The 16,673-nt window shown below is 31.1% G+C and overlaps 1 pseudogene; it reads right to left on the reverse strand.

The window, feature by feature from the left end:
- Positions 1-16,282: 16,282 nt before the first annotated feature.
- On the reverse strand, positions 16,283-16,382 carry LOC121217209 (uncharacterized; annotated as a pseudogene).
- Between the last annotated feature and the right edge of the window lie 291 nt (positions 16,383-16,673).

The raw sequence follows: 16,673 nt of genomic DNA on the forward strand, positions 1-16,673 counted from the left end.
AATTTATAGACTAAAATAGAAATTCAAAAACCCTTTGAAATTAGACTAACATGGGTTTACTACATCCACCGTTTACAACATGGGTTTATTGCTTCTATAAACTCAAATTAGACATTGGTGAGGAAATATAACACATTCTGATAAAGTACAAGGCTAATGGATATCAAAAGTTAATCCATAAATAGAAAACCTCACAACTATAAACCTGCTAATTTGCAACATCAATTTCATTACACAGGAAATTTATGTGTAATCAAATCTGCATTAACCAAATAGATTATCCAATATCATCATCACACGTGTAATGGAAAAATGCATTAAACAAACTGATTGTGAATCTCGAAGTTCTTGATATTATTCACTTTAAAAAGAAAATTAGGGAGAAAAGTGCTCCCAAAAAATGACTTATTTCGTAGTGCCTGTGAACTTTAAAGCATCTGAAATGTACATCTTATATTGAAAATTGCAAATTCAATAGTAAAAAAATGCATTAAACAAAGTGGATGAATCCCATCCAAGGAAGCAATGCATTAAACCTATATCATTAACCTATAAGTTGAATTCTATCAATTTGTAAATAAGTAAAGAAAAATGAAATGGCATTTAACCTATAAGTTGAATTCTATCAATTTGTAAATAAGTAAAGAAAAATGAAATGGCATTACTCTATGTGTTCATTGCTATTGATACTATACTGGTGGGCGTACCGTACTATATATGAACCAATACCTAAAACACCAGATGAGGAATTTTATGAAACAATTTTTTTTGTTTCACAAACTTGAATGGTAAAAATTATGTCGAATAAATTAGTTGAAAATGGTCATTCCACCTTCTTTGGCAGCCTCCTTAGCATTTCTAATGCTATATATGAACCAATAGAGTACCCTACCTTCATGGAAAATTGAACATCTACAATGAGTTTAATCTTAGAAATCAGAATCAACTGCAAGAATTTTAGAATATATCACTTTATGAAATTTTAGTGTTTCTTTCCAAGCCAAAATATTGTTCACTAGTAGGAATGAAAATCAAACATGTGTCCTTAATAGAAAAACAAATAAAAAGGCACTTATTCAAAAAGATGTTGCACATTATCAAATGTTAGATCGAAAACTATATGCCAAGAATGAAAAAGATATTTCTCCTTGTATCGGGGGAAAAGAAAAACATTTCAAGAGGTTATATTCTTGGGAGAAGAAACTGTTTCTACGACTAGCAGGAAGATGAAACAACAGAAAGAAATTAGTCTTACAAGAACTAAAGGGGCTTCAATATTTTTCACTTTGATGAACTCAAACTGCAAAAGTAAAAATTAAAGCAAAGTTATAATCCTTTATGATGAATTGGTAAGCTAAACATGGGTTTCATCGTGATTCTAAGCTAAAGATCTTCATCTAGAAAGATAGGCTAGGCAAAAAGGATAACCAATAATCCAATTCAACAAGAAAAAGAAGCTTGGTCAATTGTGGAGAATAGTTAATTTGATTTTCAAGCGACTAACACATAAAACTTTAGTTCTCAAGTTTATCCTAACTAAATTCAGTCTTCCAACCATGGTTGTCAGTACCGTACCAATACTGGCCAGTAAGTACTGTTCCAGTCCTAAACTGGTATCAAGTAGTCTATGTTCTGTTTCAGTCAAAGTTTAGGTGCATTTTGGATATTTCGGTGTGTTTCCGCCTGTATCGGTCAATTTCAGCCCATACCGATTGGTACACAATTTTGATATTTTAAACCAATCTTTTTAAATCTTCCTTTTTTATTTTTCTATAATTACATTTAAAATTAAAATATAGTTATAAATTAAGTTATTGAACCTAATTAATAATTTTAAAACTTATATTTACATATAAATATATTTATATGGATGTAATTGAGATATATTATGTATATATAACATATATGGATGTAATTGAGATAAATCATGTATTATAACATTTAAGTTATTAAGAAACTAAAAATCAGAATAAATATATATATGTGAAAAATATTTAAAAATACTAATACATTGAAACATGTCGGTACTGGTACGAACTAGTATCAAGGCAAAAACGATACGTACTGACTAACTAGCTTCCAACTCATATTATATGCATAAATTTTAATACAATTTCACTTCAGTAAAAATTCATTACTCTTACATCACCGGGTAATTGATTCTTTACTTATTTGTAAATAAGTGTTGTACTGACTATCTGATTTAATTATACGAGTTACTTTGCTTTTGATCATATTTTATATTGCTGCATCTTTTAAGTTATACTATTATATGCATAAATTTTAATACAATTTCACTTCAGTAAAAATTCATTACTCTTACATCACCGAATAAATGATTCTTTTTTTACAAATGGTCAACAACAATAACTGTTGTATATGAACAACATGAACACAAGATCTCATAACATGAACAAACTAGAAAACCCTTTTTCTCAAGATCTCATCATTTCCTAAACACCCAAGACACATTGTAATCATAAAAAAAATAAAAATTCGAAGCTTATAAAGTAATAAAATACAACCTGACAAAATCAATATAAACACAAAGATGACATGCATTATCCATTTTCAAAGAGACTAAAACTAAATAAAGTGTCCATATAAGTAGTAACAATACCTATAGGACTCGAAATTCCAGCGGAAGTGGCGGAAAGAAGAGGCAGACGCAGACGCAGACGCAGTTAGGGAAAATGAAAGAAAGGAAATTGGGTAAATAGGGGAATGAAATCGGGTTTAAGTTGGGGAAGACACAAACGCAGTTAGGGTGAAAAATCGAAAATTTTGATTTGGGGTTATAGGAAAACTACTGATAGCAGAGCAAATCAAATGGACTTCGGGGAAAACAATTTGAGGATATCTCTTTGGGGGAAATTATAGGGGATTTTTAAAACCAGGGTTTGGAAGTAATGGGAAATTTTAGGGGATTTCTGAAATAAACGAAGTAAAGGGAAAAGCAATCGGGGTAAACTGAACTAGGGAAAAGTAAAGGAAAATTGGGGTTTCAAAAAACGACGCCGTTTTCAATCTATTAATAAATATGTGTGGCGTTTTTATAAAGTACCACTAATTGGAAGGCTACAAACGACGCAGTTTTTGCAAACTGTTAATAGATTTTTGTGGCGTTTCTAGTGAAAATGCCAGTATTTAACACCTTTTGTGGCGTTTATAAAAGCGCCACTAATAAAAGGCTATAAAATGACGACGTTTTAAAATCTCTTTGGATGTTTTGTGGCATTTTTCGAAAAAGTGCCACTAATAATAGGGTAATAACGACGCCGTTTTGCAATCTATTAATAGATGTTTGTGGCATTTTCTAGTGAAAACGTCGGTAATTTACACCTGTTGCGGCATTTATATAAGCGCCACTAATAACAAGGATGAAAATGACGCTGTTTTACATTCTCTTAATGGATGTTTTTGTGGCATTTTTTTAAAAGTGCCACTACTAACAAAGCTTCAAAACAAGATAGTTTAAGCTATTAATACATGTTTGCGGCATTTTTTTTCTAATGCGTCACTAAGTATGCAATACTTTTTCGTTCTTTTTTTTCTCTTTTATTATTATTATTATTATTATTAATACATGGTTAAATTTTAATTTGGTCTCTCTAATATATTTAAATTTTAGATTTATTTGCATATACTTTAATTTTTAATATCATTTAGTCTATATATTTTTATAATATTATTAATTAATCTAAATAGTTAATATTATTAACTTTTTTATTAAAACATTACATGGTAATATATAATTTGAATATTTAGAGAATAGAGATTGAAATGTGGTTTCCCATTTTTATATGTTTGTGTCATTCTTTTACATTAATAACTACATATCAATATATATATCCATATGAAATTTATTCTTACAGGTAATTAAGATGTAGTATTTAAGTGTTTAAGAGTTTACTGTCTATAATTTAAGGTTTTATGGTTTTGGATTTAGGTTTTATGGTTTAAGATTTAGGGTTTATAATTTAGGCCAGTCTAGTGATTTTGGTTAATAGTTTTATGATTTAGGAATCTATATTTAAGGGTTTAAGGGTTTAGTGTCTATAGTTTAGGGTTTTATGGCTTAGGATTCAAGATTTAATATTTAGGGTTTAACTAGAGATTTAGGGTTTGGGATTTTAAGGGTTATTAATTTAAGGGGTTAGGGGCCGGGTTAGGGTCTAGAGAAAGCCATGACATTGATTTTAATAGCTTCGTAACTTAATTAAATGAAAACTTCTAAATAGTTTATTTATCAAACTGTAACTTTTCATAATTAAGTAATTTTCCCATAGCTAAGTGAATGGTGTAGTTAATTTATATTATTTATAAAGTCGGTTTTAGATATGATCAAAATAAAATCGAATTCAAAATAAAAATAAGACCTTATTTAATTTGTTATAATTTGTTATAATTTGGTCCTATCCAAAATAGATAGTTACATATCCATATCAAGCTGTTACTTTTTTTATTTATTTTTCAATAAATAATTTGTTATAATTTTAATATATTAAAATTAAAATTATCTCTTTTACAATTATATAAGAGATTATTTAATATATAAATTAAAAAAACACTAATTAATCTAAACCCTAAGCTACAATCTCCAAAACCTTAAATCATAAAACATAAACCATCAAGCCTAAACCCTAACCCTTAAACCCATAATCCATAAAACATAAAATAGTTTAGATCTATAGCGGCGTTTTCCATAAAGCGCCGCTAATGCCACTGAAGCTCAAAGAAAAACGACGTCGTTTGTTTAATCTTTTAGCGGCTTTTTTTTAAAAGCGCCGCTATAGATCAACTATAGCGGCGCTTTCTTAAAAACGCCGCTAATGTTGGATCTATTGCGGCATTTTTAGGAAGCGCTGCTAATGCCACTGAAGCTAAATAAACAACGTTGTTCTCTTTAATCTTTTAGCGTCGTTTTTAAAAAAGCGCCGATATAGATTGACCTATAGCGGCGCTTTCTTAAAAACGCCGCTAATGTTGGATCTATTGCGGTGTTTTTTGGAAAGCTCCGCTAATGCCACTGAAGCTAAAAAAAACGTCACCGTTCTCTTTAATCTTTTAGTGGCATTTTTAAAAATGCGTCGCTATAAGTTGATCTATAGCGGCGCTTTCTCAAAAACGTCGCTAATGCTCTATCTTTAGCGGCATTTTTTAACAAAAGCCGCTAATACTCGATCTATTCGATTTTTAGTAGCGTTTTCTTTTCAAACGCTGGTAAAAACACCGCTAAAACCCTATTTTGGTGTAGTGTGTGTTGTTATGTTCTGATTCGCACTTCGACACCCACTATTCTGAAATGCTTTATGGTGCTCACTATTTAGTTTAGCACTACTGTGCCCATTGTTCTGATATGCACTTCAATACAACTGCCAGTGACACTATGGTGAAATCAAAAGTGATGACTCCACTTATCCTATGAGTTCTTTTAAGTCTACAATGGGTTGTATAAGTGAAATATGGAAAGTGAATGATTGATAAGATTTGGTATATGATAATGATGAAAGAGTTTAATAATGTTAAATATTTTGATAACTATTAAAAGTCTTAATATTATTTTTGAAAATTTCAAGGGTAAAAAAGTGATGAATAAAGATATGATCGAGTAATATTAGTTATTTTAATTTAGCACATAATGAATTAAGTGATGTGGTTAGTGAACGAAATTCTAAATAACATAAAAGTAAGTTTGAATAAATAGTAAAATTGAAATTTTGAGTAAACAATTTTGAAAATTAGTATAGTGGAGTGTCGATGTAAAGTGGTATTGAAATTAAGAATAGTTAATGAAGAAGCATGAAAAATAAGAGAAGTAAAGAAATGAAATTTATTAAAAAAAAAGTAAGAACTTAGAAGACTTCTATATATTTTTCAACGGATTAAATTGAAACATTTTGTAAATTATAACAGCCCGATTTAGACCCTAATTGGAACGGTAGTTTTGGGACCATGAATTTGAGTCAGAAAAATATTTTAAAATTATATTTTGTGTTTATTATGTGTGAATTTATATGTGTGAAATTTTCGTGATTTAATTTTATCGTTTGAGTGTCTGATTAAATGAAAGGACTTAATCGCGTAAAATGAAATTTTGATGGTTAATTGTAAAAGGGCCAAATTGTTGTTGTCTTTTTAAATTTAGGTATTTATGTTGCAATTTGACCATATGTATTAGTCATGGACGGTGATGGCCATGATTCATAATGATTGCATATTTTATAATAAGTTAAATATGTAAATTAAATAATATATTAATATATGTTATAATATAACATAAAATAAAAGCCATAGTGGTTTATGTTCTTTTTGACCGAAGCATAAAAAAGGAAGAAGAAAGAAACAAGTTTAGGGTTGGGCCATTAGTAAAGCTCAATCAAGGTATGTAATTAGCTCGATTTTAGATAATTTTTACGTTTTTGAGATTGTTGCTATGTTATCTACAAAGCCCATGCTTGAATTTTTGATTTTCATGAATATTTTGAGTTATGCCATTGATGAATATTTGAGCTTTATGATGATAGTTGATGAAATATGAAAGATATGTTTTAGATTAACATGTTTTGTATTGGAATTTTGATGATTTTAAGTAATTAGGGATAAATTGCAAAAATAATAAATTGAGGGACTAAAATGTGAAATAAATGAAATGTGTGGACTTGTATGAACACTAGGAGTATTCGGCCTAAGCATGGTGTGTGCAAATTTTACATATTTTGTGTTTTGTGAAATTTAGACTAAATTGTAAAAGTGTAAATATTAGGGGTAAAATGGTAATTTGCTCATTTATGTGTTTTTGGGTGAATTTGATTGAATATTTGATTAAATAAGTTTAATTTATATTAATTTAGATCAAGAAAAGGGAAAATTGAATTTGGATCGGGGGGAAAACTAAAGTTGTCGATTAGCCGTTCCGTTTCGATTTTTCATCGTCCGAGTTAAGTTTATAAGAAAATAGACGTACTTAGTTTTAATTAAATGCTAAATATATATGCTGAAATGAAATATGTAAATTTATATATGCTATAGCTTAATATGAATAAGCTTGGCTACTATATTTCTAAATTTGTTTCGACGGAGTTACGAAGTCCGAAAGCCCCGTATGAACTTTAGGAATAGTTAGGATACATATGTCATGACATAGGATTCCGATATATGTGTGTGAGTAAGACCATGACATCGATATGTGATTCCGATATGTGTTTACGAGTAAGACCTTGTCTGGGACAGTGACATCGATATGTGACTACATGTAAGACCACGTCTGGGAAGTTGGCATTGTACGATTTGTGTGATTATAAGAGTCTCCTATCCAATTCTGAATGGTTCATTGGGCAAAGATAAATTGAGTTCGAATGTGTAAAATGAGCTATATGCCAGGTATGATTTAACTCGTTACCTATTTAAGGTAAAGCAAGTAGTTCCTTAATTAATTGTTGCAAATCTTGAAAGGGTGCAAATGAAGACTATATGCGAATGTGATATGTGTATTTGACTTTGTGAGTTAGTAACTTGTTTATCTTGAATAATCTTTAAACATGTGCATATATGATTAGGTAATTTTGATTATATATTTAATATATGAATATGATGAAATATTTTGATACAGAGGCTTACGTAATCAAGTTTAATTGGCCTTGAAATTATTATTGAAATGAAACTTAGTATTAGGCATGCATGATTATATATATTCGGCTTCATGGTTAATATATGCATATGAAACTATGCGATTACATATGAGTTTATATGTTAATGGGTATGTGAAGTAAGTTACAGTGACTAGTTGGTTGTGGAGTATAAATGATAATAATGATAATTTGGCTTCATGAGTATTCTGCAGAGAGATAATTGAGTATGAAAATATATATTTATAATGAATTTCATATATGTGAATATGATATATATATATTATGATACTATAATTTAGTTTAGTTTAAATAAGTTGATAATAGTTTTGGGATGTTTAATTGCTTATGACTTACTAAGCTTCAAAAGCTTACTCTGTGTTTTTATGTGTGTTTCTATTTTATAAACTTTGGATTCAAGTTACAAGCTCGGGGATCGTCAGCAAAGTCTATCACACTATCTACAGCTTCGGTATTTAAATAATTGAACTCAAATTATGGCATGTATAGGCTGGATCATGTTTTGAAATGTTGGATTTTGGTTTTGTATAAATTAAGCCATGTGAAAATGGCTTAACTTCCATGCTTTAATTCGGTTATGTTTGATTATGGTTTAAGTTCATTTTGGTTATATTGCCACGTGTCATGGATGAAAGGCATTTGTGATATGTGTTTTATGCATTGAAGTTGTTTGATGATTTTGGATGTGGTAGAGTGAATCGGCTATGATATATATATGTAATAGTATGAATTATGTTTGTTATAAAATTCGATAAAGAAGTTATAATGGTTATAATGTATATTCGGTTATGTTATTAAATATTATGATATATTTTTATGGCATATTTTATGAGATGAAATGGGTATGATTCTTGTGTATGATATTTTAGCATGGTGTATGACTTATGAAGTTGGCATATTTTGATTTGGCCTTAATATTTATAAATTTGGTTTATTAAGTTATATAGAAATGGTGTGAATTATTTGTATGTATATTAATGACCGAATAAAAATTATGAAATGGAATAATTAGTCAAGGTATTATTACGTGTGGTATGATCTTATGTGATTAATTCAATAGTTGAATAGATGTGAAGTGAATTGGTTGTTTATTTGTAATCTAGAATAATGTTTAAATATAATTCTTAGCCTGTGAATTTGATACGAAATGAATTATTATTTTTGTTCGAAAATGGTTAATAATAGTATGATGTAATGTGCTTAAACTTGGTAAAATTTGTTTGCGCCTTTTATATATATTTGGCTATATATTAAACTGTAAATGTGATTTGCCATAATGCTGAGTTAAATGTGCTTAAGTATATATATATACAAATATATCCGAATAGATGTTACATAAATATCCGAATAGATGTTTTAATTCGCATTAATATGCATAACATGTAAATTTCATATTGATTATTATATCAATGCCGCATAAATGAATAAAAAATATAGTATTGAAATTTGTTTCGTTTGTTGTTTAATTTGTACATGTGCAAAAGCTATATAATAATAGGTTTGATATTCAATTAATGAAATAATTATTTCGTTATATGTTCTGTATATATATAATTTGTTTATATATATATATTGGATTATGTTTTAATTATGCAACGTTACGAATGATATAGATTTTATATTTAACCTTGATAATGTGGGCTTTGCTTATGAATTTGGGTTATAAATTTGTACAGATCGGACATGAGTTATTTAAGTATATAAAAAAAATTTGATCTGAATTGTGTTAGAACTAGTAATACCTCGTAACTCCATTCCGGCACCGGATATGGGTTAAGGGTGTTACAAATTAAGTATAAAGAAAGATGTAAATAAGTATTCTTGAGTTAGAAATTATTAACTTAGAAATGATTTAATTAGCAATTAAATGAAATTAATGAAGTGAGATGACGTAAATGATAAAAAGGTATATAAATAAAATAAACATAAGTAATAATACCTGAATATCAAAGTAATCATAAGAATATAAGAAATTAAAATTTAGTAATTAAGTGAACTCGAAACTGAAAATGATAAATGTTAAGTGAAGCTAGAGAAATGCTATGGGATAATATATTAGAGGACTTAAATAAAGTATTATAAGGAAGTGAGTAAAATTTAAAGTGATACTAAAGGGACTTATCGAGAATAATGAAATATATATATGAAATAATTATGAAGTTTCATATTCCCTGTAACAACCCGTTTTCAGTGGAATCAGAATAGTGATTTTGGGACTACAAATCCGAGTTATAAAGAAAATTTATTTTAATATTATTGCATGGTCTATATTATGAAAGGAAAGACGTATGAAAATTTTGATAAGAAAATTTTATCGATTTCATGTTTAATTATGGAAAGGATCAAATTGCATAAAATGAAAAAGTTGAATTCTAGTAGCTATAAGGATTAATTAGTTATGGAATTTAAAACTTGAGGTCCTTATATGACAATTAGACCATTAAATGGAGTTAGTAGATATTTTTGATGAATCATCCATGAAAATTAGAAAAAGAAAAGGACTAAATTGGAATGTTGAAAAATTAATGGATGATAATAAATTTCAATGGAAATATCTTATTATTATTATCATCTTCTTCCCCAAAATACATGGAAACCCTAGGAAAGAGAAAGGAAATCAAACAAGCTTAATTGGGTAAGTAATCATGTCTCATTTTTAGTAATTTTTATATTTTTGAGTTCGTAATAGCTTAATTTATCTATTTTGGGGATTAATTTGCAAAGTTATCAAAGAACGAAAATTTTTCCATGGATGAATATGTTGAAACTTTTGAAATTTATGGTAGAAAATGAAAAGTTGTTGATAGATAAACAACTTTTACAAAGAGAATTTTTTATGAAATTATGATTTAGGGACTAAATTGAAAAATGGTAAAACCCATGGAAAAATTCTAATTTTTGTGAAATTCATGGGATGTTATTAAGACATGTAAAAATTGATTAGGCTTGGAATAAAGATTAAATTACATGAATTTTATTTTTCGAGCTTAGGGACAAAATTGTCATTTATGAAAAGTATAGGGGCAAAATGGTAATTTTGTCTAGGAAGTAAATTGAGTTCAATTGAGTATGAAATGGATTAAATTGATGTTAAATTCATTTATATAAATCTGGAGAGATCAAATAAAGAGTTAGATCGAGGAAAAGAAAAAGTGATGGATTAGTAGATTTTCATAAACGAACAAGGGCCAAGGTAAGTTTGTGTAACTAAATTGTGCTTATTTTTATGGTTGAATTGAGTGTGATATGTATTTACGTGAATTATATAAATGTTATAAATGCATGAAATAATCACATGCCTGATAATGTCTGAAAAATGTTAAGTTCCGTTTAAATAATGAAATTCGATGGATACATGATTTCCCATATTGATTGTGGTCCTACATATGTTGCGGACAGAATATATCTCAGACGAGCAATCCTGTTATAAGCGCTCTCAAGCATCCTGGTATATAGTTCCTTTGAGCATTCTGATCTGTAGTGATTCTGCATGTGTTGCGCACTACCGCAACTCTTTGTGAGCGTCCTGTTACACTAGTCGATCGGTTGCGATCCAGCATTTAATGCGGACACAAACGCAGCTCTTTGTGAGCGTCCTGATATAAGCTCTTATGAGCTTCTTAACATGGCTCATTTGAACTCCCTATTATGTTATCCGAAGCTCCCTGATAATAACTCTTCGGAGTTACCTGTTAAGCTCAATAAGCTTCTTATTATAGGCTCTTATGAGTTTCCTAATATAGCCTGGATAAGCTTTCTGTTACGTGGCTCATATGAGTATCCTGATATATATCTTGAAAGTGTGCTTCCTAACTATGTGCCCTTATGGGTACCCCCGAACATGAATTGACGGATCATTGATTTGTTTACCTCGAGTATACTATCTGGGTATCCATCGACATTTCAATGATTCAACGGATAAAACTTCTGTTAAAATAAAACATGAGATTAATATGATTTATTTTTTAAATATCCCTAAAATACTCAAAAATTATTATACGATGAGCTCATCTCTATTATCTTGATATACAAATGAATCATATGAGTAACTTGTTTGATGAGAGCTTGTGTTTAGACAATTGAACAAAAATGCTTAGATACATGTCATACATGTTTAATTAAATGAGCATGATTGGTAAGTTAAATTCTTGTTATACGAACTTACTAAGCATAAAATGCTTACTTGGTTTTAATTTTCCTCTATTTTATAGTGCTCGAAAGCTCACTAGGGTCGAAAATCTGTCGGAGCATCATCACACTATCCTTCAGTCTATTTTTGGTATAAATAGAAAACTTATTTTGGTATAATGGCATGTATAGGCTAAGCTAGATAAAATGATGAAATGTTTGGTTGTAATTAGCCATTGGAATAGCTAGTGGAAAGTATATTTTGATGTATTTATATAATGCCATATCATTTTTTATGCGAGGTGGAATGGTTAAATGGTAGAAGATATATATCTAAAACAAATTATAGATGAATTTTAAGTTAGTATAATTGAATAACTTGCAGATAAACATAAATGTAACTGTGGAAATTTAAACATTTGATTGTATTTGTTAATATAACATACGTAATACTAGTTTTTGGCTTGGTTTATATGTACCAAATTGGTTTGATAATATATTGAAGTGTTTATGTAGGTGCAAGGTAAAAAGGGTGAGAAATAAGGCTTGAAAAATGACCTTATTTTATCCATACGGTCGTTTGTCTCAACCATGTGTGACACACAACCATGCGCACTGGCATGTGGTTTGTCCGTGTGTTCCCTTCATCTTAAAAATCAAGAAACTGAATGCTCAGAATTGAGCACACAGGCAGAGATACGGGTGTGTGTCTTAGCCGTGTGAGACATACAGCCCAACACATCGGCGTGTGTCTTGACCATGTAATCCCTGCACTTAATTTTTGAAAATTAAATTGTCCACACGACCTAGCACACGAGTGTGTGACATAAGTTAGAGAGTTACACGGTTACGGACACGGGTTGGAACATGGCCGTGTACCTCACATCGTATGCCTACAAGGTTTGGGACACGGGTGTGTCATTGGCCGTGTGAGCCACACGGTTTGGCCACATGGGCGTGTGTCCCCTGTACCTAAGAAAAATTTTGAGATTTCGCGAAAAATTTTCTATGATCCTGGTTTAGTCCCGACACGATTCTAATATGTATTTTGGGCCTCGAGGACCCATATGAGAGACATTATGATTGATTGTGATTGATTTCTGAAAATGAATAGAAAATGACATAAATTAATTGTAATTGAACTGTAAACTCTGGTAATGGTCCATAACCCTGTTCTAGCAACGGATACAAGTTAGGGATGTTACATTTATTGGTATTAGAGTTACGGTTTAGCCGATTCTCGGACTAACGTAGCAAGTATGAGTTTAGTTATACATGTCATTATATAATTTGTGATAGTGTGATATCTCCTGACCATTTTAAACATGTTTTTCATATAGTAATGTCATCCAACCAAGCTAGAGCTAAATCCGAGGAAGCTGAGAGCACTGCTCAAGCTTTAGTGCAAAGAGCTACATCTAGTAGTAGTAGAAAGCTCATATCTAAGGATTGAGGTGAGGAGGAAAAAGAAGCCTTATTCCAAATGATGAATGAATGGTTCACATAATTTTAGAGAACAAATCCTACTATACAACAACCTCCCCTTCTTACTCCTCAACCGATTCTTGACATGCCACAAGGTGTTGAACTTGTTAGAACTGGTAAGTCTCCAGTAGATGAAATCTGTAAATATGGAGCCGAAGAATTTAGGGATCCTACCGGAGATGATCCAAAAAGGGATAAATTTTGGTTAGAGAATACAATCAGGCTTTTGGATGAATTATCATGCACACAAGTTGAGTGCCTAAAATGTGCTGCATCACTGTTGAAAGACATAGCTTATCAGTGGTGGAATACTTTGGAAAATGTTATGTGAAGGGAAAATGTTATGTGGGAGTTTTTCCAAACAAAATTCAGAAAGAAGTATGTTAGCCAGAGATTTCTGGATCAGAAAAAGAAAAAAATTTCTAGAGCTTAAACAAGGAAATATGACTATATCTGAATACAAGTGAGAATTTGTTCGGTTAAGCAAGTATGCCAGAAAATGGGTTCCGACTGAGGCTGATATGTGTAAATATTTTGAAGAAGGATTAAATGATAGAAATTCTTGAATTAAGGGAATTTGTAGTATTGGCTGATCAGGCACACAAAGCTGAGGAATTAAGCAAAGAGAAGAGATAAGTAGAAAGAGAATCCCATATTTCTAGTAAAAGATTTATGGAGAAGTCACAAGCATCTGCTTCAAAGAAATCAAAGAAATACCATGCTCATTCTACCACATTTACAGGGTATTCTGGAAAAGAATGAGGTCTCAACGCTGTAATCTGAGATCTCCGTCTCCATCTGTAACGAGTATTGGAAGTGTTGGTAACCCCAAACCTAGATGTAAACATTGGAACAAATTTCATTTTGGGGAGTGTCGTATGAGAAGTGGAGCCTGCTATGGATGTGGTTCTCTTGACCACTATCTTAAAGATTGTCCAGAAAGGGTTGAAAAAGATATTGATTAGACTTCAAAGCAGAGTAAGCTCGGCTCGAGAGGTAGACTACGCCGTCACTACGGAAATGTTAGTGGTAGCCGAAGTACAATGATAAGCCATAAAAGTAACATGTTTTTAATTTTTTGGATGATTTATTATATGAATTAGTGAATTTGATGCTCCTAATCTTTTAAAATCATGTTTCTATACTTAGGTGAGTATAGGGGAGCGAAAGGAGTTAAAAATGAGTCAAAATCAGACAAAAAGAGTTGTTTCCAGGATCTACACGACCTGCGCATTTCCACACAGGCTGGCCACACGCCCATGTGCCAGTTCGTGTCGATTTCGCACCTTGTTTCCCTGTTACACAAAAAAAACCCAATTTTTAAGGTTTCTGAGCATTCTAAAGTCTATAAATACACACTAGAAGAGGACCTAAAAGGGCATGCAGAGTAGAACACAGGAATTACTCGAAGAACGCCAACGGATTCAGCTCGAAAGTAAGATCTCCTTCAAGACTAAAGATCTCCCTCCAATTTCTCTCGAATTTTTTGGGTTTCTTTATGTTTTGTTGTTTTTGCTATTTTTGAGATGTTTTCCTATTACATCATGACTAAACTCCCTAAATACCTAGGGAGGATGAAACCTACAATGGATCTTATTATTTAATTATCTGAATTACATGATAAATACTTGTTCTTGTTCTTAATTATGTGTTCCTAATTCTTGCCTTAATATTTTCAGGATATTAATCCAAGTTTCATATGCTTATTCAGTGGAGCAAAAATCCCTATTTAAGAGTAGATCTAGCATAATTAAGTGCAGTTGCATGCAATCCTAGAGATAGGATGGCATAAATCTCCCGGATTAGAGTCAAACCTAAGAGGGGAATCCATAGATCGAGTTAATACGACGATAGGGGTTTTAATTAGAAAGAGTTTTCAATTAATCAACCTAGAGTCAGTTGTTCTTAGTCTCGAAAGAGATATTAACATAATTTAGGGATTTCTACGGATCAAGACAAGTGAATAAATCGTTTGATTCAGAGTCAGAATGAGAAGTGAAGTCTAGGTGGATTCTTTCCTGGGTATTGTCCTCCTTATAAGTTTTCTTCAAGTATTTTTCCCAATTCACTCTCTGTCGCGTTCATAATTAATTAGTTTAATTTTAGATTAAAACAAATTCTTTTTATTTTAGGCTAAATAATAGAAAGATAGTTAATACTAGTACTTTTAGTCCTTGTGGACACGATATTCTGGACTCACCATAGCTATACTACCATTCGATAGGTGCACTTGCCTTAGTCGTGATCGTAGTCTAGTTTAATGATTCATAAAACGATCATCAAGTTTTTGGCGCCATTGCCAGGGACTAAGATATTAGAAACGCTTGATTTTTATTAATTTAGCCATTTTTATTCTATTGCATTTTATTTTTGTTTTTATTTTATTTTATTTTTTTATTACTAATTTTTCTTTTATTTGCTTCTGGCAGGTTCCTTTAGTTTATGACTAGAAGAAACTCGTCAGGATCTCTAGTATTCTACAGTGAGATCGAAAGTACAGCTCGCAGAAATCATAGAGAAGCGAGGCAAAGTCAACAAAGTACAATAGAAGAGCAAGAGGATATTATTATTAATACTGAGGAGATGATAGAAAATCATAATAATCAGTTACCTCCTGTGGTTGCTGTAAATCCTGTAAATTCAAATCCTGCTCCTTGTACTATGTACGATTATGCCAAGCCCAATTTAACTGGGGCTGAATCGAGTATTGTTAGACCTGCTGTTGCTGAAAATAATTTTAAACTGAAACCTAACACTATTCAAATGATTCAACAGTTTGTTCAGTTTGATGGTTTGCAGGACGAAGACCCAAATACTCAGTTGGCTAATTTCCTAGAATTCTGTACACTTTCAAGATAAATGATGTTTCTGATGATGCCATTCACCTACGGTTATTCCTCTTCTCATTGAGAAATAAGGCTAAGCAGTGGTTGAACTCCCTACCACGAGGTTCTATCGCTACTTAGGATCAAATGACCAGGAAGTTTTTGCTGAAGTATTTTCCACCGGCTAAGACAGCCAAATTGAGGAATGATATCTCTTCCTTTGTACAAATGGATTTTTATATGATGCATGAGAGAGGTATAAGGATTTATTGAGAAGGTGCCCTCACCATGGGTTACCTCTATGGCTACAGGTTCAAACTTTTTACAACGATTTGAACCTTTTAACTAGGCAATTGATCGATGCATCCGCCGGTGGGACTTTGAACAGCAAAACACCTGAAGAGGCTTATGAGTTCATAGAGGAGATGTCACTGAATAACTATCAGTGGCAAGTCATAAGGATAAAGCCTAATAAAGCAGCCAGTGTTTTCAACCTCAATGCGGTCACCATGTTATCAAACCAGGTAGAGCTATTCAATAAAAAGATTAATGGTTTATGTGTTTCTACGCAGGTACATTTGGTAAT

This window comes from Gossypium hirsutum, chromosome A02 (genome assembly GCF_007990345.1).
Source record: "Gossypium hirsutum isolate 1008001.06 chromosome A02, Gossypium_hirsutum_v2.1, whole genome shotgun sequence".
Classification (NCBI taxonomy): Eukaryota; Viridiplantae; Streptophyta; class Magnoliopsida; order Malvales; family Malvaceae; genus Gossypium; species Gossypium hirsutum.